Here is a 24,119-nt window from a genome sequence, read left to right on the forward strand (position 1 = left end):
GCTCACGGGCCCAGTTGCTCCGCGGCATGTGGGATCTTCCCAGACCAGGGCTCGAACCCGTGTCCCCTGCGTTGGCAGGCAGATTTCCAACCACTGCGCCACCAGGGAAGCCCAAGACTTATTTTTTTTTTTTTTTTAAGAAAGCTGCGTTTTATAGCTACTTTATTTATTTATTTATTTATTTATTTTTGGCTGTGTTGGGTCTTCGTTTCGTGCGAGGGCTTTCTCCAGTTGCGGCAAGCGGGGGCCACTCTTCATCGCGGTGCGCGGGCCTTTCACTATCGCGGCCCCTCCCGTTGCGGGGCACAGGCTCCAGACGCGCAGGCTCAGCAGTTGTGGCTCACGGGCCCAGCCACTCCGTGGCATGTGGGATCTTCCCAGACCAGGGCTCGAACCCGTGTCCCCTGCATTAGCAGGCAGATTCTCAACCACTGCGCCACCAGGGAAGCCCAACCAAGACTTATTTTTATAAGAAAAAAAAATCTGGAAAAAAAAAATTAAACTGGATAGATGAAATTAAAAAGGAAAATAGAGCACAGAAGCAACTTCCAAGGCCTCTCCAGGCGCTCTGCCTCTCCTGTAGCTCTCTCCGCCCTAAGAGGCTTGGCTCCTAAGAGTCCATTGCTCTTGCTGTTCAGTGAGGCTTGAATTGATTCCACTGCCGCAAGACAGAGTGTCTCCTGGGAGGATGGGCCAACAGGACGTCTGGAAGCCTAAGGCTATATACAGGCTCTATTCTGAATGCCTGGCAGGTTGGGGCTGGGGATATTCCAGGCTGGGAGTAAAGAAACCCAGGCAAAGCATTTGGTTGGCCTGGAGATGTGTTCAAACTCTCTACCCAGAAGCTTTGCTTCTCCTGGGGATGTACAGTCCTTTCAGAGGAGAAGATACCCTTGCTAATTGGAAATACAGTGGTGGAAGGAGGCAAGGGGTGCAGAGGGCCAAGGTGGTAGAGCGGAAAGAGGGTTGTGTTTGGCTTGGATTCCAGTCCTGGCTGTTCTATTTACCTGCCAAGTGAACACAAGTAGGTACTTTGTTTCTTTGAGCTGTTTTGTTTTGTTTGTTTGTTTGTTTTAATCTGTAAAATGGGAATATAATCCCTGCTGTAGAATTAATTAATCACAAATGGGAAGGGGATTCTCTGCCCTAATTGCACCCCTGACAGAGGCAACAAGATCCCTACTGAATCTGTTTTGGAATTTCATTTGATTATTTCCTCTTCTTTCCCAACCTATCAAGGTGATTGAGAATATCATGATATACCAGATGGGAAGGTGCTTCATAATCGAAAGGGGACCAGAAGAGGAGCCCCTATGAACATGTGGTAATTCCTGAAGAAATGCCCTTTGAGGAGTGTTTTGTGGTCAGAATATATTCTCTGCAGCCTCTCATTCTTTCATTTATTCGTTTGTTTGCTCACATGGCCAAACCTTCTTGAGTACTGCTCTATGCCAATCCCTATTCTGGGCACTGGGCGTAGAGTGGTGTGAACAGGCAGATCTGGTCCTTGCCCTCAAGCAGCCGTCTATGGGACAGAGGGAATCCCGGAGGATTGTTTTTTTTTTTGGCTGCATTGGGTCTTCGTTGCTGCGCATGGGCTTTCCCTAGTTGTGGGTGAGTGCGGGCTACTCTTCGTTGCGGTGCGCAGTCTTCTCATTGCGGTGGCTTCTCTTGTTGCAGAGCATGGGCTCTAGGCCCATGGGCTTCAGTAGTTGTGGCACACAGGCTCAGTAGTTGTGGCACACAGGCTCAGTAGTTGTGGCACATCGGCTTAGTTGCTCTGCAGCATGTGGGGTCTTCTCGGACCAGGGCTCGAACCCGTGTCTGCTGCATTGGCAGGCGGATTCTCAACCACTGTGCCACCAGGGAAGTCCCTCCTGGAGGATTCTGATGCTGTGTGATTGGTGCCAGGATAGAGGGGCACACAGGGACCCTAGGATCACAGAATTCTCATATCGGTCCTTCCTAAGATGTGGAGCTGGAGATGTCTGCCCAGCATGGGGTTCCCCCAGCCCAACCTGAGACATCCCTTTGCTCTAGCTCATGGGTCCAGGGTGGACAGCAGATGGGGAAGGTCTGGGAAGGCTCCACACAGGAGGAATCCAGGCTGGGCATATTCCTACTGTAACCCTATTGCCCAGACCCTGTGTCCCTCTGTAAGGTGTTTGCAGAGCCAGTCATGCCACTTCAGCCTTCTCCAATTAAGCATCACCAAGGTGGGGAGACTTGGAGTGCAGCCTGGCCAAGGGGTTATTTATTCCATCACTTGAATCACAATACATCTCCAAACTTCCCTTGATTTGGCTAATTCAAGAGATGAAGGCCCAGATGTGATGGGGGCAGGGTTGCCATTAAGTGTCACAAACCCCTCATTTTGTACCAGCTGATGGGAGACCGTAATTGCCCAGATGGTGGGAGAGCATGATTAGTCCCTCTTTTATGCCAAGCCCCTTGAGAGATTAAATTAATCATGGAGCCAGAGTGGGAGGGGCTCTTCTGTCTCATCCTCTCTCTCAAGCTGGCCAAGAAGGTCCCTGATGAATATGCAGTAGAGGAAGCTGGTCAGTCTTCCTGCTTTTCCAATCCAGTCTAGCTGTAGTTTAGGATTCTGGCAGACTCTATGTTCAATACCGCTTTTCCTCCAAGTCCTCTCCTTCTGGCTGCATATTTTGTTCCTCCCCTTTTCCTGTACACTTTACTTCTTCACTTCCCACTCACCCCTTTCAATATGCTTTTATGTTCTTGGCAACACTCTTACCAAGGTCAAGAGTGATCTCCTATTAACCAAGACTAATGGCCTCCAGGATTGTTTTCATCTATTTGACCTCCCTATAATGTTTGAAGCTGTTGGCCACTTCTTCCTTCTGGAAACCCTTTTTTCTTCTGGGACTTCCTCCTCCTGCTTTTCTTTTCTTTTTTTTTTTTTTGGCTGTGATGCACGATGCGCTTGTGGGATCTTAGTTCCCCCACCAGGGATGGAACCCTTGCCCTTGGCAGTGAAAGCTCAGAGTCCTAACCACTGGATCACCAGGGAATTCCCCTCCCCCTGCTTTTCTGATCATTTCTTCTCCATCTCCTTTCTTTTCTGTCCTGAAAATGTTGACAAGTTCCCAGTTCTCTGTCTTAGGCCTTTGTCTAATCTCTTGGCTTCCTCAGCAAGTGGCAGATACTGCGGGCCGCCCATTCAACAGTCATTCTTTTTTCTTCTTGTTCAGGGAAGGTGACCCTTCCTCTGTGCCAGGGGATGGATCATGATTGGTCCAAGAAATCACAGTAAATAATTTATCTTTGCCTGTGATTTGTTTAAGGGTGGACACGTCGACATAGCCCTGGCCAGTGGGGCACGAGCAGAAGTTTAGGTGGGAGGGATTTCAGGGGACAATTTTGGGAGAACAAGCAACCTTTCATGCCTTTAAACAAGATGTGAGGTTATGGTGCCTGAAGCTGCAGCATCTATCTTGTGAGCCTGGGGAGAAGACCAATAGAATCAATCACAGAGATGCTGCCCAGGAGCTTTGATATAATTAAGCCAATGAATGCATCAGTCCTGGCCTGACCCTGCTATTCTCATTTTTTAAGCTGTTGAAAGCATCTCTGACTGATGTATTGGAGATGTATTCTAACATCTCTTATGACTTCAATTACTAGCCCTCCGCTGATGCCTCCCAAATTTACATGTTTAATTCAGACCTCTTGCCTGCAGCATCACAGACATCTTCACCTGGATATCCCTCAAACCTAATGTCTAAAACAGAACTCCATCTGGGACTTCCCTGGTGGTGCAGTGGTTAAGAATCTGCCTGCTAATGCAGGGGACACCGGTTTGATCCCTGGTCCGGGACGATCCCACATACTGCGGAGCAACTAAGCCCGTGCCTCACAACTACTGAGCCTGCGTTCTAGAGCCTTCCAGCCACAACTACTGAAGCCTGCACGCCTAGAGCTTGTGCTCACAACAAGAGAAGCCACTGCAATGAGAAGCCCGTGCACTGCAACGAAGAGTAGCCCCCGCTCGCCGCAACTAGAGATAGACTGCGTGCAGCAATGAAGACCCAACGCGGCTAAAAATAAAAATTTAAAAATACATTTAAAAAAACTGGAAAAAATCAAGAATTCAAAATATAACCATATTAAAAAATAAATAAATAAAACAAAACTCCATCTATATGTCCTCTTATTCTCAGAGCAAGTCAGTTTGTCTTCTGTCATCCTGTAGTACTTTATTCATACCTCTGCTAGAGCACTTGTCACATGGGTTTATTTGTTTTAGCTATCTGTCTTCTCCTCTAGAATTTAAACTCCCAGAGGACTGGAAACTTATCTGTCTTTAAATCCTTAGTATCAAATAGGAGCTCATTAGATTTTTGTTGAACAAATTAATTGGTGAATATTCAGAATGTTCAGATGTGTTCAGCTGCAAGTAATACAATACCTAGAGGACTGTAACTTAATTGTAAAGGCATTTAATTATCTCACAAAACATGGAGTCTGGAGGTAAGTGGTCTGAGAATTAGTTAAGCAGCTCAGCAAGGTCAGGGCACTGAGTCAGAATCTCTGAGATTCTCTTGGCTCAGGATCTCTGAGAATCTCTGACATTCTTCATGGTTGCAAGATAGCTGCCACAGCTCCAACATCACATCCTCACACAGTAGGCTTCCAAACAGGAAACAAGGATGGGAAGTCTTGGTGGCAGCCTAAGGCTTCCACTTTACATACTAATCTCTTTGGCGGGGAGGAAGATCCTCTTATCATTGGTAGCTAGAGCTGTTAGATGCTCCCTTGGACCAATTGCTGGCAAAGGCAATAGCAATGACCAGGAATGGCTTAGACTAATCCTGAGTCATCTTTGGTGCTGGGCACATTGCTGTGTTCTTTTTTTTTTTTAATAAGGGATTTTATTTTCCTTTGGCTGCATTGGGTCTTTTTTTTTTTTTTTTTCCTTTTGGCTTCAAGTTTTACCAGGTTGAGCTAATTAGGCTCAGTCTCAGGTCATTGTGGGCTGTATTTACATTTCTAATTTGCAGAGATTTGCAACACAAGGCAGTTGCTTTTTTTTTTTTTTTTTTAAGAAATACTGTCCTAATTCCTTTTTTTTTTAATTTTTAATAAACTTATTTATTTTTGGCTGTGTTGGGTCTTCGTTTCTGTGCGAGGGCCCCCCCCCCCCAGTTGTGGCGAGTGGGGGCCACCCTTCATCGTCGCGCGCGGGCCTCTCACCGTCGTGGCCTCTCCCGTTGCGGAGCACAGGCTCCAGACGCGCAGGCTCAGCAGTCGTGGCTCATGGGCCTAGCTGCTCCGCGGCACGTGGGATCCTCCCAGACCAGGGCTCGAACCCGCGTACCCTGCATTGGCAGGCAGACTCTCAACCACTGCGCCACCAGGGAAGCCCTGCATTGGGTCTTCCTTGCTGCGTGTGAGCTTTCTTTACTGCAGCGAGCCGGGGGGGGGGCGGGTGCTGCTCTTCGTCGTGGTGTGCGGGCTTCTCATTGTGGTGGCTTCTCTTGTTGTGGAGCACGGGCTCTAGGCTCACAGGCTCAGTAATGGTGGGGCACAGGCTTAGTTGCTCCGCAGCATGTGGGATCTTCCCGGACCAGGGCTTGAACCCACATCCCCTGCGTTGGCAGGCGGATTCTTAACCACTGCGCCACCAGGGAAGACCCAAAAGCAGGGTTCTGAATCAAGGCAGAAGAGGGGTATCTACTGGCTAGCTGATCAGCGATGCTTGCCACTGATGTGCTCTGCCCCGGTCCAAGTCCTGCCAGAACCCTCACTGCTTTCTTGGGCACTTCTAACATACATGTGGCTCTATGGTCAACTTGGTGCCCTGATGCAGGAACAATCCCTAAATGCTCCACAGTTAGTGATCCATAGCTGAGGTTGATTACGTGCAGTCTTACAACTTTGTGAACCTGTCCTCTGGCAGAACTGCTGCAGAGAATTGTGAGGGTTGTTTGTTGCGCATGGGGGTCAGCATCAAGGGGAACAAGCCAGGGCTGAAAATCCAGCTTCAGCTCTGCTTGCCCAGCCATGCACTGTGGCACAGGCTTGTGTCTCCTTGGAGGCAGGAGTATCTTGTTCCAGTCCAAACAAAGGCACCCTAAAGGCTGGGGCTGCCCTGCCTTCCAGAAGGCTGTAACAATTTATCCACCTACCAGCAGCATGAGAGAATGTGTGTGTCTCTGTACCTTCTCCCTTGCTAGGTATTATGGTTTCAGAAAATCTTTCATAGTCTCTTATCTGGGCCCCCTGACCCCAGCTGATCTCTGTGTAAAACTTACTCTCAGTTTTATCTTCCCCCAAATCTTAAATGTCACTTCCTTGCTCAAGATCTTCTATGACTCTCTCTTAGGTATAAGTTAAACCCCTTACTTGGCATTCTTGGACCCTCAATATTAGTCCCCACCCTATGCTCCTGGCCTTATTTCTCATCATGAATCTTTTACCTAAGCCAAATATTTGCTTATACTGTCCTCCACCCTCAAACTGCTTTCTTCTTTTCTGCTCATTCTTGAAGCCATGGCTCGGTTCCCATCTCCTGCAGAAAGATTCCTTGGCCACTCTAGCCTGCTCTCTTATCACCTCTGAATTCCTTCAGTTCAGTGGTTCTCAAACTTGGCTGCACCTTGGGGTCCCCCAGGAAGCTTTAGAAAATACTAATGCCTGAGTCCACCCACGGGCATTCTGATTTAATCAGTCTGGGTGCCAGACTGGGCACTGGGATTTTTAGATGCTCCAGGGGATTTGAGTGTGCAGCCAAATTCCAGAACCACCTATTGAAATCATTTGGCTTTATTGCCTTGCATATGGGAGAGCTCCCTGGGGGAACTTTAAAAGTCAGATTCCCAGACTGCACCCCTGGAGGTTATGACATCTGTATTTTTTTTAAAAGCTCCCCAGGTGATTCTGATATGCAACGTGATTGAGGACCACTGTACTACGCTCACGTTTTTTCACACTTCCCACAGGGCCACGCACAGAGGCGGTGCTTAATAACATCTGATTGTTTATACATTGACTAAGGAGAAATAAAACGACCTAAGTATGTAAAAGAGATTTGACAACTGTAATGTTCTGTGCAAGTGTAAGGGTTTATTATTAAGAGGTTATTGGGAATTCCTTGGAGGTCCAATGGTTAGGACTCGGTGCTTTCACTGCAGTGGACCGGGCTTTGATCCCTGGTCGGGGAACTAAGATCCTGCAAATTGGGCAGCGTGGCGAAAAAAAAAAAAAAAAATACAGTTATTATGACTATTTTAAAGTTCCAAGCTTGTCTTTGCAGTTTTTGAGGTAGGGCTATGTTTGGTACCAGTGAGTGCTTGGGAAGTTTGTTGAATGGGTACATGAAAGTCCCTTTATGATATTGCAATGCTGCATAGTACTCAGGCTTTCAGCCCCAGCACAAACCCTTACCAGTGTCCTAGACTGTGGCAATGCTGAGGAATTCTTGGTTTGGAGAATAGGCTAAGGCCTTGAATACCTATGTTACCAAGACTTGTATTTTGAGTTCAGAGACAAAACCAGTATAAAAACAAACCAAAACGAAACTCTGCTTCTTCTCCCTCCTGTCTCTCCATGTCCCCAGTGCAACTGCTGATGTGGCCCCTGCCTGGAATAAAAGGAATCCTCTCTTTTTTCATTTGACTGGGGATTTTGCAAAGCAAGGCAAGATTGGGATGGAGATGGGGGCAAGGAGGTACTCCAGAGGGGGACTGGGATGGGGTTTGGGGTTGGGATGGAGATTGGGAGGGGAGAGTGGAAAATGGCACTGAAGCGAGTCCCAGGTATGACACAACTCCCACTTACTCTTATTTTTTCCTCTTCCCTCTTGCTATTTATAGAAACAATACATATTCAGTATGGACAACCTGAAAAACATGAAAATAGCCTATTAGAAATCTACAGACACATCTGACCACCCATAATCCCACTACCTAGAGAGAACCATTGTTATTTGAATTTATTTCAGTCTTATACCTATGCATAGCAAAAATGGTATCATGCGGTAGCTTGATTTTCTATTTTCATTTAGCAATACGCCATAAACATTTGTAAATATTCTCCTATAGCAGAGGTTGGCAAACTTTTTCTATAAAGGCCCAGATGGTAAATATTTCAGCCTTTGCAGGTCATAAGGTCTGTTGGAATTACTACTGTCATATAGCATGAAAGCAATTATTGAGGACACAGAGACAATTAGCACGGCTGTGTTCCAATAAAACCTTATTTACGAAAGCAAGAGGCAGGTCGATTTGGCATGTGGGTGTGGTTTTCCGACTCCCGTTCTATAGCATTATTATTATTTTTTTTTAATAAATTTGTAAGGCATTTAAAAAATATATATTTATTTATTTATTTAGGCTGTGCCGGGTCTTAGTTGCTGCACGTGGGATCTTTTAGTTGCAGCATGTGGGATCTAGTCCCATGGATGGGACACGGGCCCCCTGCACTGGGAGCTCAGAGTCTTAACCACTGGACCACCAGGGAAATCCCTATAGCATTATTTTTTAAGAGCTTACTAGGATCCCACTGTATGTCTACAATTTTTACTCTCTTACCCTTGAACATTAAATCATTTCCATTTTAAAACACAGATATCACTGCAAGTAATATCCGTGAACCCTGGATTTTTCTTTTTTTAAATTTATTTATTTTTTGGCTGCATCAGGTCTTCGTTGCAGCGCGCGGGCTTTCTCTAGTTGTGGTGAGCAGGGGCTACTCTTCATTGCGGTGCCTGGGCTTTTCATTGTGATGGCTTCTCTTTAGGCGGGTGGGCTTCAGTAGTTGTGGCATGCGGGCTCAGTAGTTGTGGCTCACGGGCTCTAGAGCGCAGGCTCAGTAGCTGTGGTGCATGGGCTTAGTTGCTCCGTGGCATGTGGGATCTTCCCGGACCAGGGCTTGAACCCGTGTCCCCTGCATTGGCAGGCGGATTCTTAACCACTGCGCCACCAGGGAAGTCCAGGGAGAACTATTTTGGAACTTAATGTGAAAACATCTTTGTGATTTTGCCTAAGTAAACAAACCCGACTCCTTGTTTTGAGTCCCGGGGCTGGTGGTCCACCCCTGGGGTGATGTCCTGTTCTGTGACACGGGACGTGGTGCCTTTGTGTGGCTTCCAGGCTTTGCTGACTCTTTAGGAGTTTGATTTGGGAAAGGGAAAAAGAAGGCGACTACCATCAATTCCCAAGACGAATGGCTAAGTGATGTTGCTGGTGAACAATTTGCATCTAAGAGGCGGTTTGGGAGTTTGGTGAATAGCCTATGATTGCAGATAAACATCACCTGCCACGCTGTCCACCACGGCCCCCCTTCTGCTTGGAACGGAGGGTTTTCTCTTGGGCAGAAGAGCTGTTCTTTTCCTTCACTCTCCAGCGCTTTTATGCTAATGCTTTGGAGCTAGCCAAGCAAACTGGATTTACAGGAAGTCTAGCTGGTTCCTCTGGGAAGAAGGAAGAGCTGCTTCCTATTGAGGTTCGTCTACATTTTGACTAAATTGGGAAAGTGATGGCTGCAGAGGCCCTTTCCCAGTCCTCAAAGGGCCCCTTTGTATGGTCTGTGGACAGCATGCTTGTTGGAATGCAGATTCCATGGCCCCACACCAGGCCCAAGGTCAGCCAGGAGTCTGAGTTTTTTTTTTTGTTTTTTTGTTTTTAATTATTTATTTATTTATTTATTTTTTGGCTGTGTTGAGTCTTCGTTTCTGTGCGAGGGCTTTCTCCAGTTGCGGCGAGCGGGGGCCACTCTTCATCGCGGTGCGTGGGCCTCTCACTGTCGTGGCCTCTCTTGTTGCGGAGCACAGGCTCCAGACGCGCAGGCTCAGTAGTTGTGGCTCACGGGCCCAGTTGCTCCGCGGCATGTGGGATCTTCCCAGACCAGGGCTCGAACCCGTGTCCCCTGCATTGGCAGGCAGATTCTCAACCACTGCGCCACCAGGGCAGCCCCAAGTCTGAGTTTTTAACAAGCACCCTTGGGATCTTATGGACCCCAAGGCAGTGTGTTCTAAACCTAGGTGAGCCTCATAGTTATCTGGAGGGGCTTAAAAACTATAGATCCTCGGGCCCCAAACCCTGAATATTCTGATTCCACGGACCAGGGACCTGGGCATGGGAAGTAGGAAGGGTTCTCCTAAGGGATGTTGGGAAGAAGCCAGGTGTGGGAATTTTTTTTTTTTTTTTTTTGATCATGTTGTGTAGGCAGTGGGATCTTAGTTCCCCCACCAGCGATTGAACCTAGGCCCTTGGCAGTGAAAGTGCAGAGTCCTAACCACTGGACTGCCAGGGAATTCCCCATCATGCTAAGGAATTTATCAGAGGTGAAATACTACAGGACCTGGAGCCGAAGAGGCAGGGAAGGAGACCGGGGTGCCGGGATCCTTTGTGGGGGCTGCCTCTGAGTACCTCTTTAAGACCTGGGTTGGAAACTTGGAGCCAAATGGGCATTAGCTACAGAGCTCAGAGAGAGGCCTTTTGAGCGAGCCCCTCCTTTGCTCCTGATTTCAGCACTGAGCCTGTCTGAGCTGAAGCAGGCTGAGCTATGGGGTGGGGTGGAAAGAGCACTGGACTAGGCAGGTCAAAAATTTTCCTTCTAATTTGAGCAGCTCCGTGAACTTGGGCAACTTTTTGTAACTTCTCTGAGTGGGGTTTTAATGTGTAAAATGAAGATAATAATTTCCATTCTAGACACTACATATAGTTTATTAATGTAAGGAAGAATACAAATAATAAACAGCACTAGGAAAATGCATAAAATCACAGAAATGCAAATTTAAGCCAACTTGAAAAACCACCACTTTACATATGTGGATGGATTATTTTTAAAAATGAGAGTCCTTAATGCTGGTGAAGTTGTAGTGAAATTTGGGGCAGGCATAGACTACCAGGAAACACTGTAAATTGGTACATATCTCTGGGAAAGTGATACAGAACTTTGTGCCAAGAGCCATGAAGATGTCCACACCCACTGACTCAGTAATCCCATTTCTGGGAGTTATCTGAATAATTAAAACAGAAGCAGAGCTATGTGTATAAAAATACACATTGCAGCATTACTGATAAAGCAAGAACCCAAAAATCAATAAACATGGAAATGAGCTAAACATTTAACACTTGGGAGAGTGTTTAAAATTAAAGTAGATCTGTGCAATGGAACACTATGCAGACTTTAAAAAGATCATTCATTATGAAGACCATGTAACAACACGGAAAACATTTCTAAGTGTTAAGCGAAAATAGCAGAACCCCAGAAGGTACACTCTTTGCCTATAACTGTGTTCACTGTGAGAACAGGTGTAGACAGGGAATGGAAGTAACATACAAAACTGAGAGTAGTTATGCAGGGGGTAGGATTATAGGTACTTTTCTCTTTTTCAAAATTAAAAAAAATTTAACTGTGACACCTTTTTTTCATAATAGAAATTTCTAATTCCGAAACTGTGAAAATCGTTGTATATTCGTGAAATCTTGATGGAAATGAATTTACCATGTATGACTCATATTTTCATCCCTGTCATCCCAGGTCAATAAAACTGGATGCCCAGGCAAATCCTGGGGAGGGAGCACCGGGGTGAGGACTCTGGGTATCTTTAGGCCAAATGCTGGAGGAGGAGGAAAAGAAGACACATGGGTATTAGCTTCAAGGGGCTCATAAAATAGAGAAGTAGACAGACACCTTTGGGGGTGTCTGTTTATCCCAGTGGTTCTCAACTGAGGCTGGTACTTTCCCAGGGGGCATTTTGATTTTCCCAATGACTGAAGGGTTTATTACTTCTAGCATTTAGTAAATGGGGTTGAGATGGTCCTGCACAACAAATTATCTGGCGCACAATGCTCTGGCCCACTCATACATGGCGGCCCCTGTTGAGAAACACTGATCTAGTCCGTACTTTGTGGTCAGGGACACCACGTATGAATGTATAGGTTGCCCACTGCACAACCCCTTGGGGCACCATTCACATGGTGGTTAAATATGTGGGTCCTGAAACCAGACTACCTGAGTTCAAATGCCAGCTGGAAGACCTTGGAACTGTTGCTTATCTTCTGTGTACCTCAGTTTCCTCATTTGTAAAATGGGAGTAGTAATAGTCATATATTCATAATAATAATAATGTAAGAATAACCTCATAGGGTTATTCTTAGGATTGAATGAATTAATATATTTAGAATTTAGGGACTCCCCTGGTAGTGCAGTGGTTAAGAATCGGCCTGCCAATGCAGGAGACACGGGTTCAAGCCCTGGTCTGGGAAGATCCCACATGCCGCGGAGCAACTAAGCCCGTGCACCACAGCTACTAAGCCTGCTCTCTAGAGCGTGTGAGCCACAACTATTGAGTGCACGTGCCACAACTACTGAAGCTCGCGTGCCTAGAGCCCGTGCTCCGCAACAAGAAAAGCCACCACAGTGAAAATCCCATGCACCACAACGAGGAGTGGCCCTCGCTCACCACAACTAGAGAAAGCCTGCACGCAGCAACGAAAACCCAATGCAGCCAAAAGAAAAAAAAAAAATTTAGAACAGTTCCTGGTACATGGTAAATGTTCAATTAATTTTGGGTGATTATTATTCTTTGAGATCTAACTTCCCTATCCACTAGGATGGAGGTTCTACTCTAAGATCAGGTTCTACTCCCTGATCTTGACCAGAGATGCCGGGATGCCTGTTCTCCCTCAGGCTTACCTTTTCCTGGTCCCACCTGTAATCCTATTGTAAACTCCCCTGTTGCTTGAGCTTGCCTGAGTTGGTTTTTGTAATCTGCAACCAAGTCTTAATAAATAAGACTGTGCGAAAAGACTCACCTGCATGAAACAACAGGATAATAATACAAAATATGGATAATACAAAAGGGATTTCAATGAAGTGTGAGATTGCTTGGCTTAGAAAATCCATAAATGCCACAGACAATGCTTAATCACAACTGAATGAAATTGCAATTCAAACCACCATCATGAAGTAAATGGAATGCTGCTAGCTAGGATCTCATTCTCTAAGAAAACAGGCAGGCCAAACAATCAGGACCAGTCTAGACACATGCCCGAAAAGTCAAGGGAAGAGACCCTCTCGGGGCTTCCCTGGTGGCGCAGTGGTTGAGAATCTGCCTGCCAATGCTGGGGACACGGGTTCGAGCCCTGGTCCGGGAAGATCCCACATGCCGCGGAGCAACTAAGCCCGTGCGCCACAACTACTGAGCCTGCGCTCCAGAGCCCGTGCTCCATAACAAGGGAAGTCACCGCAATGAGAAGCCTGTGCACCACAACGAAGAGTAGCCCCCGCTTGCCACAACTAGAGAAAGCCCGCGCACAGCAACGAAGACCCAACACAGCCAAAATAAATAAACTTTAAAATTTACAATGATTTTCAAAATGTGTTAAAAAAAAAAAAAAAAGAGACCCTCTCCCTGAAAATCACCCCCTTCTAGCATCTGAAATTCCATCCTTAGAGATCCAGGCCTTTGTTTTGCAGGGAGTCTTCTTTGAAAATATGAATGTCCCTGGGAAGGGTCACTCAGAAAACTTGCTACACCCTACTGAGCATGTGTTTATTAAGTGGCTTCCTCCTTCATTTCCCTACCCGCAGCTGCAAATCGTGGCAGCCACAGAGAGCCGGAAGAGGATGGCGGGGCAGGGTGTTGCAGAACAGACCCTCCCTCCAAAGAATTGCTGATGGTCTCATCAACCACATGTCTGCCGAGAGAGCAGTGGCCCTTAAGGAACTGGAAAGAATGTTCTGATTTGTTTCTGTCCTGCATGGTGAACAGCGGGAATGATTGTAACTGTTCTCTTTGCCAAGGACAAATCTGATCTGACTGCTCTGAGGTGGAGGTGGGGAGGAGGGCTGGCTTTTGGCTCCCGGGAATGGTTGTTCATCAACCATTTCCTAAGTCAGTGGTTCTCAAATTTTGCTGCATATTAGAATCACTTGGGAAGCTTTAAAAACTCTCAATATCCAGATCACACCCCAGACCAATTAAATCAGAATGTCTGGGGATAGTTGCCAGGCATCACAAATTTTTAAAGACCCCTCCCCCAGGGGGTTCCAAGGTGTAGCCAAGTTTGGGAACCCCTGTCCAAAGTATTTAGTGTGTGAGGCACCTTACATAGCAGTTGAGAACTTGGTTCCTGTCCTTCAGGCATAATACTTTATTGTATTAAATCTGATTTTTTAAATTTATTTTTTTCTGTGGGTGTAGAGTTCTAGAATTTTTTGTCAATATAATTCACATAACATAAAATTCACCCTTTTAAAGCACATAATTAAGTGGCTTTTAGTATATTTGCAAAGCTATGCAACCATCACCACTAATTCCAGAACATTTTCATCATTCCCCAAAGAAACCCCATACCCATTAGTAGTTATTCCTCATTTATTCCTTTCCCGAACCCCTGGCAAACATGAATCTACTCTCTGTCTCTGTGTATTTGTCTATTCTTGACATTTCATATAAATGGAATTACACAATATGTGGCCTTTTGTGTCAGGTTTATTTCTTTTTATTTTTTTAATTTTTATTTTATTTTTTTGGTTGTGTTGGGTCTTTGTTGCTGCATGCAAGCTTTCTCTGGTTGCGGTGAGCGGGGGCTACTCTTCGTTGCGGTGTGCTGGCTTCTCATTGTGGTGGCTTCTCTTGTGGTGGAGCACGGGCTACAGGCACGTGGGTTTCAGTAGTTGCAGCATGTGGGCTCAGCAGTTGTGGCATAAGGGCTTAGTTACTCCACAGCATGTGGGATCTTCCCAGACCAGGGATTGAACCTGTGTCCCCTGCATTGGCAGGCAGATTCTTAACCACCGCGCCACCAGGGAAATCCCTTGGTTTATTTCACTTGCTTAATGTTTTTGGGACTCATCCCTGTTGTAGCATGTATCAGTACTTTATTCCTTTTTAAAGGCTGAATAATATTGCATTGTGTGGATGTACCACATTTCATTTATCCGGACATATGCTTTCGTTCTCTTGGGCATATACCTAAGAGTGGAATTACTGAGTCACATGGTAACTCTATTTTTAATGTTTATGTTTAACTTTCTAAGGAACTGCCAGACTGTTCTCCAAAGTGGCTGTACCCTTTTACATTCCCATCAGCAATGTATGAGGGTTCCAATTTCTCCACCTCCTCACCAACAATTTTATTATTTGTCTTTTTGATCATAGCCATCCTAGTGGCTAGGTTATATGAATTTTAACACATATATAGATTTATATAACCACCACCACAATCAGGATACAGGATTGTTCCATCACTCCAAAAAGTTCCCTGTACTATCCCTTTATTTCACCCCTCTCCATACTTAACCCTTGGCAACCACTGATCGGTTCTCTATCCCTATAGTTTTATCATTTGAGAATGTTATATAAATGGCATCATACAGCATGGAACTTTTTGAGATTGGCTTCTTTCACTCAGCATAAACCCCTTTGAGATTCATCCAGGTTGTGTATGCCAAAATTTGTTCCTTTTTATTGTTGAGTAATATTCCATTGTCTGGATGGACTTGGTTTATTTATCCATTCAACCATTAAAAGACATTTGGGCTATTTCCAGTTTTTGGCAATTATGAACAGAGATGTTATAAATATACATATGCAGGTTTTTGTGTGGACATAAATATTCATTTCTCCAGGGTACGTGCCCAGGAGTGGGACTACTGGGTCATTGGGTAAATGTATATATGTTTAACTTAATAAGAAACTGCCAAGCTATTTTCCAGAGTGGATGTTCCATTTTGCATCCTCACCAGCAATGTATGAGGGTTCCAGTTCTACATCATTGCCAGAATTTGGTATTGTCAGTAGTTTTAATTTTAGTCATTCTAATAGGTGTGTAGTGATATCTCATTATAATTTAAATTTGCATTTCCCTAATGACTAATGATACTGAACAGCTTTTCATGTGCTTATTTGGCATCCTTATATCCTCTTTGGTGAAGCATTGTTCATATCGTTTGCTCATTGTTTAATTGAGTTGCCTATTTTCTTTTTTTCAGTTATAAGAGTTTATACTATATTCTGAATACAAATCCTGTGTTGGGTATGTGATACGTAAATATTTTCTCCCAGTCTGTAGCTGAGACAGTACTTTTTTTTTCTTTTTAGATTATGTTTTTATTTTTTTAAAAATATTTATTTATTTGTTCATTTATTTATTTTGGCTGTGCTGGGTCTTAGTTGCGGCATGTGGAGTTTTTAGTTGCAGCATGTGGACTTTTAGTTGCAGCATGCATGCAGGATCTAGTTCCCCCACCAGGGACTGAACCCAGGACCCCTGCATTGAGAGTGTGGCATCCTACCCACTGGACGACTAGGGAAGTCCCAGTACTTTTTTTTTTTTTAGATAGTATAACTGTTATTTTATTTTATTTTATTTTATTTGGCCGCACTGCATGGCATGTGGGATGTGGTATCTTAGTTCCCTAACCAGGGATCGAACCTGTGCCCCCTGCAGTGAGCGTGGATTCTTAACCACTGAACTGCCAGGGAAGTCCTGAGACACAGTACTTTTTGTACATGTGTCTGACGAGAGAAAGGAATGGAACTGATATTTATTGAGTACCTACTGTGTGCTAGACATCATACTGGGTTCCTGGAGGAATAGGGGTATGAGTGAGACAGAGTCCCAGAGGTGGGTGTGGAGAGGTGAAGTTTGAACCACAAGCAAAGTCTGAGCCACTTGAGGGCACAGAGTGAGGCAGAAGAAGGAAATGGTAGCACTGAATGGTTATAAATGAGGGCTCTGAAGTCAGACTCTCTGGTTCTACCTGCACCATTTGTCACCTGTGTAACCTTGGGCAGGTTACTAAACTTCTTCGTACCTCGGTTTCTTTATTTGAAAAATTGAGGCAGCAATAGTGTCTACTTCAAAGGGTTGGGGGGAACTAAATGATATGTTGCAGGTGGCACATGGTACACTCTCCATCAAGATTCTTGTTATTTCTTTTTGTAGCAGCATTGTTCTGCGGCAATCAGTGAAAGCTCCCTTGAGGAAGTGTCCTTTGAGCTGAGCCTCAAGGATGGGAAGGATTTCCGGAAGCTAAGATCGGGGCGGTGAGGAGGTAGAAGCCACTCTGGAACCACAGACTTTGTCTCAAAGCTTGTATTTCTTCCCTCTTCCTCGTTCCATCCCTCCCTCTTCAGCCTGTAATCTCTTCTCCTGCAGGGTCTCTTTCTTTCCTTTCCCGACCTCCTCCTTTTCCCTTCTCACCCACTGGAGGCCTCCCTCTGGTGTCCTTGGCCTCCCAAGCTCGCTGACTGCTGGGTTATGAGGTGCTGCTCTGGGGCCGCAAGGCCACCTGTGGCCCCTCGATGGGGACTCGGCGCCTGGTTCCAAAAGGAGGCCGGATGCAGTATGGAGGATTCTTCCCCTGCAGCCAGTGTCTCTGCTCAGGGAGAGATGGATTTAGTGCTGGGTCACTTTCCGTACAAATTATTGAGCAGTTTTCTGTGTGGACATCAGGCCTATGTTGGGACAACAGCTGTACCAGCTCGAGCTTGTTCAGTTAATAATTTACTGCCGGGGAATGGGAGTTAAATGAGCCAGGAGGCATATTTTGTGTGAACTTTGGGACACCTCTGACAGCCATTTGTGTAATTTGCCCGGGAAGATCCTAAGGCTGTCTGAATTCTAATGTGTTGTCTGCCACACTGACCCTTGGATCCCTTTTATTAACATGGTTGGCTTTGATTTACATTTATTTTATTGTTTTGGTTTCTCTTCTGAGCTCATGACTGGAGTAGTGGTGAGTGTGGAAAATGGCTGTGTGTGAGGAATTATGTTCCCGGGTGTCCCTATTCAAAGAAACCACCCAGCAGTCGTGTGGGTTTTCTCTGCTTTGTGTTTAGAAGGAACCCATACTTGACTTATACCTCTGCTGTTACCATTTTTGGAATTCCTAATAATTTATGAACAAGGAGTCATCATTTTGTACTGGGCCCTGAAAATTATGTATCTGGTCCTGTGTGTGTGCCATGGTTCTTGATGTTGAACTTGAGTGACCCTCCAAGGTCATTCTGTCCTTCCTCCTGCCTCCTGGACCATCCTGAAATCCTGACTGTCGAAGACCTTCAGGGAGGCTATGGCAACTCTTTCTAAGAATCTTACAGCTCTACCAGCAAAGATATCTTAAAACACACACAGAGATAAAGAAGTTGTTTTAAAATAAGTAATATATGGATTTATATCAAAATTCAAAAGGTATAGAAGGAGTACTGTTGTTTTCCCCTAGTTTTCTTGTTCTCCTTCTGCAGAAGCATGAGTTACCCATCTCTGGCCACCTTCCCAAGAGAGTCTATGAACATTTATGCACATATCTCCATATTTCTTTTTCTTTACCAGATGGTGGGATAACTTGTACACTGTTTTGAACCTTCCTCTTTTCACCTAACTCTGCATCTTGGAAATAATTCCAAATCACCATATAGATTTGTCTTATTATTTTTTGGATAATGATTTCCCATTGTTTGGATTTTCTATAATTTACTTAACAAGTCCCCTGTTCATGGACACTTAGGTTGTTTCTGAACTTTTGCTCCTATAAACAATGTTCTCAGAATAGGTTCGCCAGAGTTAGCATATTGAAATACAGGCTTTCCAGTTAAATTGCTTTAAAAAAAAAATTTTTTTTAAAAAATATTTTTTGGCCATGCCGCGCGGCATGTGGGATCTTAGTTCCCCGACCAGGGATTGAACCCACGCCTCCTGCAGTGGAAGCACGGAGTCTTAACCACTGGACAACCAGGGAAGTCCCTCCGGTTAAATTTCAATTTCAGATGAACAGTGAATAAATTTTAGTGTAAGGATATCCCATACTTCTATCCCAAGAGGGCAGGACATTTGGGACATAGTTTTTTTGTTTTTTTTTAGTTTATTTTTTAATCGAAGTATAGTTGATTTACAATGTTGTATTAATTTCTTTTTTTTTAAATTTTAATTTTATTTTTTGGTTGCATTGTGTCTTTGTTGCTTCGCGGGCTTTTTCTAGTTGCGGCGAGCGGGGGCTACTCTTTGTTTCGGTGCACGGGCTTCTCATTGAGGTGGCTTCTCTTGTGGTGGAGCACGGGCTCTAGGCACACAGCCTTCAGTAGTTGCAGCACACTGGCTCAGTAGTTGGGGCACAAGGGCTTAGTTGCTCCCCGGCATGTGGGATCTTCCCAGACCAGGGATCGAAACTGTGTCCTCTGCATTGGCAGACGATTCTTAACCACTGCGCCACCAGGGAAGTCCTACAATGTTGTATTAATTTCTGCTGTACAGCAAAGTGACTCAGTTATACAAATATATACATTCTTTTTTATATTCTTTTCCATTATAGTTTATCCCAAGATATGGATATAGTTCCCTGTGTTATCTACTAACCCAAAACTCCCAGTCCATTCCTCCCCAGGAACATAGTTATACTAAAAAATATTGTGTTTATCTGAAATTCAAATTTATCTGGGTAGCCTATATTTTATTTGGCAACCCTATCCTAGAACAATGCCTAGCATATAGTAGGGGCTCAGTAAAGATTTATTGGGTGAATGGATAAATGTTTCCTCTCTGGAACGAAAGCTCATGAGGGCAGCTATTTTGGCATGTTTCCTGCTATATCTGCAATGTTTAATATTTATTTGCTCAACACATGGACACGTGCTACAGTGAATGTTCTTGTGAATGCTTCATTTGGCCCATGAGAGGATATATTTGTAGGGTAAATTCATTCGTTTAAAAGTCTGATTCTGCCAAATTGCCCTCCACAGGCCTCTCATACCTCTTGGCTGACTTGTCTAATTGTATTCCTGCTCATCACCTAAAGTCATTTAACCTTTGGGGAACTTCCCCCTTGAGGCTGCCTTAAATGGGGGTCAGAAAGGAATTAAAAGTACTACCCCATTATATCACCCCTTTAGGCCTCCTCCATCAATTCATGCTAAGAAATGAGGAATTTTAGATGCAAATAGCAGGAGATAACATCTGGCTCTTCAGGGCCCCCCTGGCTGTCTTGTCCCCGGAGGCACTGGGGGAGCTCATGGGCCCTGCCAGCTCCTGGTGACAGATGGGTCATGTTGGTTGGGCTGTCCCAGAGGTGCTTTCAGGTTCATGGTCCACCTGCCTCCCAATCTTCCCATCTGTCACCGACACAGGACAATTTAATCATTGTAACGAGGCTGTCACAGTGCACACGCTGCCACCCCTGGCGGGAACGCCTGTTAAACTTCCTCCCCCACCAGCCGAGCACATGTGGTCTCTGTTTGCTAACCACCAAGATCTGGGCGGATCTGAGGTTCCATGCAGCAGAGGGACAGAGTGAACTAGGAATGGCCTTTTTTTAAAAAAATACATTTATTTATTTACTTACTTATTTCTTTCTTTATTTATTGGCTGCGTTGGGTCTTCGTTGCTGCGCGCGGGCTTTCTCTAGTTGCGGTGAGCGGGGGCTACTCTTTGTTGTGGTGCGCGGGCTTCTCATTGCAGTGGCTTCTCTTATTGTGGCACACGGGCTCTAGGTACGTGGGCTTCAGTAGTTGTGGCACACGGGCTCTAGAGCGCAGGCTCAGTAGTTGTGGTGCACGGGCTTAGTTGCTCTGCGGCATGTGGGATCTTCCCGGGACACGGCTCGAACCCATGTCCCCTGCGTTGGTAGGAGGATTCTTAACCACTGCACCACCAGGGAAGTCCCAGGAATGGCCTTTTTTTTTTTTTTTTTTTAAGGAATGGCCTTTTGAACTGGGAATCTGGGTGCTTGGATCTGGGTCACTATTTCACCACTTCCTGTATACCGGCAGGGTGACCTTGGACAAGTTTCTTAACCTCTCTGAGCATCAGTTTCCTCTGCAGTAAAAAAGGGGCTAATAACTGCTACCTACTACCTCAAGGGTTTGTCATGAAATTCAAATCAATAATTTATGGGGGAAGGGGTGTGGAAATTGTGAAGTGTTCTATAAATATGAACTATTTTGAGGTTGAGAGTGTGGACAGCAGATGGTCTTGAGTGGTTTCTGAGATATTATTATTATTATCTTTTTATCAGCGTGGCTTCAAAAAATCTATCCAGGAGGGCTTAAAGGACAACCATGTGGAAGGTGGGAGTGGGGGCTTGCCCTTTAGAAAAAATTGTAAATAGTCAATATCGATCAACAGTTCGCATCAAAGCCAGGATCAGGGCTGGCTGGTTACAGAAACGGGTGAAGCCTCTCTAAGCTGCCCCTTGGTGACCCCACTGTCTCCTCCCAGGGCTGGGAACTGGGGTGTCTGCTCCCTTGGCTTCCTGGGGTTTTCTACCTGGAAGACTCTTTCCAAGATTGTTCATCAGGCAGACAATATCGACTCCACCAGCTTCTAGAAAACTGCCATTTTGGGCTTCTTCCAAGTTCTCACCTTGGCACCTCTTGATCCATGGTGGATGGGAGTTCTTGCAATTTCAGAAACAAAGCCAATTTCTCAGCTCTCCGGGTAGGTGCAGGAGAGCCTTCCCAGAAGTGGCTGGGGAGCAGAGGAAGTGCTGAGCCCTGGGGCGAGGGAGGCTGGATCATTCTTACACCACAACGAGTGTCAGGACTATTGAAGTGAAGGTCCTGACCCACCCCGTCGCTGCTGCCAGCTCTTGGTTTGTGGCTCTGAACTCCTCTTTTCCCTCTGAAGTAAAAAGAAAGGTGGCAAATCACAGTGTGTGTGTGTGTGTGTGTGTGTGTGAGAGAGAGAGAGAGGGGATGGTGGAGAGAGATGCAAAAGGCATTACTGACCTGGCCCCTTACCTTGAGGACCAGTGAGCTTTGTTCTGGTGTGAAATGCCAGTGAGCTGCAAATGAAGAATAACTTCCAGCATCTACTTCCAGTGTAAATTACCTCCAAAAGAATCAGGTTACACCTTTGCAGAGAAGCTGCCCTTGTAGAGATGGCTTTCTTTGCCAGTTGTTGGGTCTGACAGCTTCACACCCAGAGGTGGGAAATACACAAGAATGAAAGTGGGTTTGTCTAGGCTGCTTGGGGGGTGGGGGGAATTCCCTAGGTGGAGAAAACAAATAGAACCAAGCAAAGCCGATCAAAGCACAGCTTATCTCACATTGTTCTGCACCTGGGGGCAGATAAATTCTAAGTTCCAACAAAACAGAGAAGTGAGAGATGGCTGGCTCTTGGATTTGGGGGTGGTAGGGGGTAGGGTGGGGTGGTGGTGTGAATCTAGTTATAACCAGTAGGGCCCATTGCCCTGGGTGCCTCCACTCCCACCAGTAAAAGAGTGGAAATGCATGTAGCAGAGGAAGTCTCCAAAGTTTAGAGAGGACTGATGGGCTCCTGGCCTGGAGGGTGGTGGCACACGAGTGTTTCCTCACCTGTATTCTCACTTCCCTGGGTGTTTCAGATTAGAAAGCTGAACATGTCCCTTTCAGGGTTCTGTCCCAGGCACAGGAAAAATGGGCCAGTGGAAGAAGGAAGTGAAAACCTTCTCATCTCCTATCTCCATTCCCAGACCCAGTGTCCGAGGACTCCCGTGCCCAACTAGTGTGGAAGTTTGGGAACCTGTGGATTTTTCCACAGAGTGTCAGTTCCCTCCTGCTTTGCTTTTAGCTCCACCGGCCTCCTTTCTGTTCCTGGAAGCCACCTTTCTGTCTCAGGGCCTATGCATCTGCTTTTCTCCCTGCCACGTTCTTGGAGAGACTTCCCCTTCAGCTTAAAAGTCTCATCCTCAAGGAGGCTTCTCCAACACCTCTGGGAGCTGGAACATAATGTCCAGTGAGCAGGGATCCCTCAGTCAGGTTGTGCTCATTGATTTATCTCCAGCACCCAGCACAGTGCCTGGCCTGTCATAGATACTCATATATTTTGTTTAAAGGAACATTGAATGAATTATTCACCCTGCTTTATATTTCCCATAGCCCTATTGCTATCAAACATCATCCTGTTTACTCATTTGTCTGTTTGCTTGTTTGTTGTCTGTCTCTCTGGCTAGATTAGAACCTCTGGGAGGGCAGGGACATTTCTGTCTTGTTTTCCAACGTCTATCATCAATGCCTGAATGACTGCCTGACACATAAAGGGTTCTAGATAAGCATTTGTTTAATGAATCCACAGGGGATCATGTTTTTCACAGACAAATGTGTCTGAATTAAAGACAATACCCTCCTTAGAAAAAAGGAGGAAAATTCTGAAGCACAGAGAGACTGGGGTTGTGTTAAGCCTGTTTCCACCATTCCAGAATCATTTCCTGTACTGAAGTGTGGATTGTACGGTTTCCTTGACTAACATTAAAAAAATTTAGCTTATATATCTATTGATCACCTACTGTGTGCCAGGCAGTATGCTAGGAATGTTCACATATGTTGTGCCTCAATAGAGAAATTCTGTCCAATAGATTAATATCACTTAAAATTTTGCTTCTTTTTAAGAAGTACAGAAACAGGGACTTCCCTGGCGGTCCAGTGGTTAAGACTCCGTGCTCCCAGTGCAGGGGACACGGGTTAGCTCCCTGGTCGGGGAATTAAGATCCCGCATGCAGCAGGAGAAACAAACAAACAAAATAAACATCCATTTTATTGAGGGTTCTGGTTTATTGGTTCTTTATTGTTTGCTAGGCATTCAATACCCTGGAGGATCACCTCCCAATCTACTGATACCTTTCCAAGTATCCGTCCCACCGCTTCCCTTAAGGTAGGCCAAGACCCAGCAGATTCAAAGTGCTCACAATTCTTGCTCTTTCCATCCTGTCTCCTGCATTTGCCTGTTCTGTTCCTGTCCCTGGGTTATTCCTTTTCTCATCTCCATGCGTCTAAGTTTTCTTACTTATCATTCAATGTCCACATCCTCCAGGAAGCCTTCCCTTATACCACCTTGGATTTATGGTAGGGCATGCCTTATCTTTCCCCCCTCAGTGGTGCCCAGCATGGAGTTATGTTAATGAAGTGACTTTTGGATGGCACCTAAGGATGGGGACTGGTTGCCAAAAAGCCCAACTAGGTGACCAGAGGGCTGGAACTTTCAGTCTCTCCCACCCCAACCTCGGGAGACGGGAGCGGGGCTGGAGTTTGAGTTCAATCACCAATGGCTGATGACTTAATCAATCATGTCTACATAGGGAAGCCTCTGTAAAAACCCCAAAGGACTGAAGATTCAGAGAGGGTGGTGTGCTCAGAGAGCATGTCCTTCCCACCTGCCTTACCCTAT

This window comes from Balaenoptera ricei, chromosome 20, assembly GCF_028023285.1.
Source record: "Balaenoptera ricei isolate mBalRic1 chromosome 20, mBalRic1.hap2, whole genome shotgun sequence".
NCBI lineage: Eukaryota > Metazoa > Chordata > Mammalia > Artiodactyla > Balaenopteridae > Balaenoptera > Balaenoptera ricei.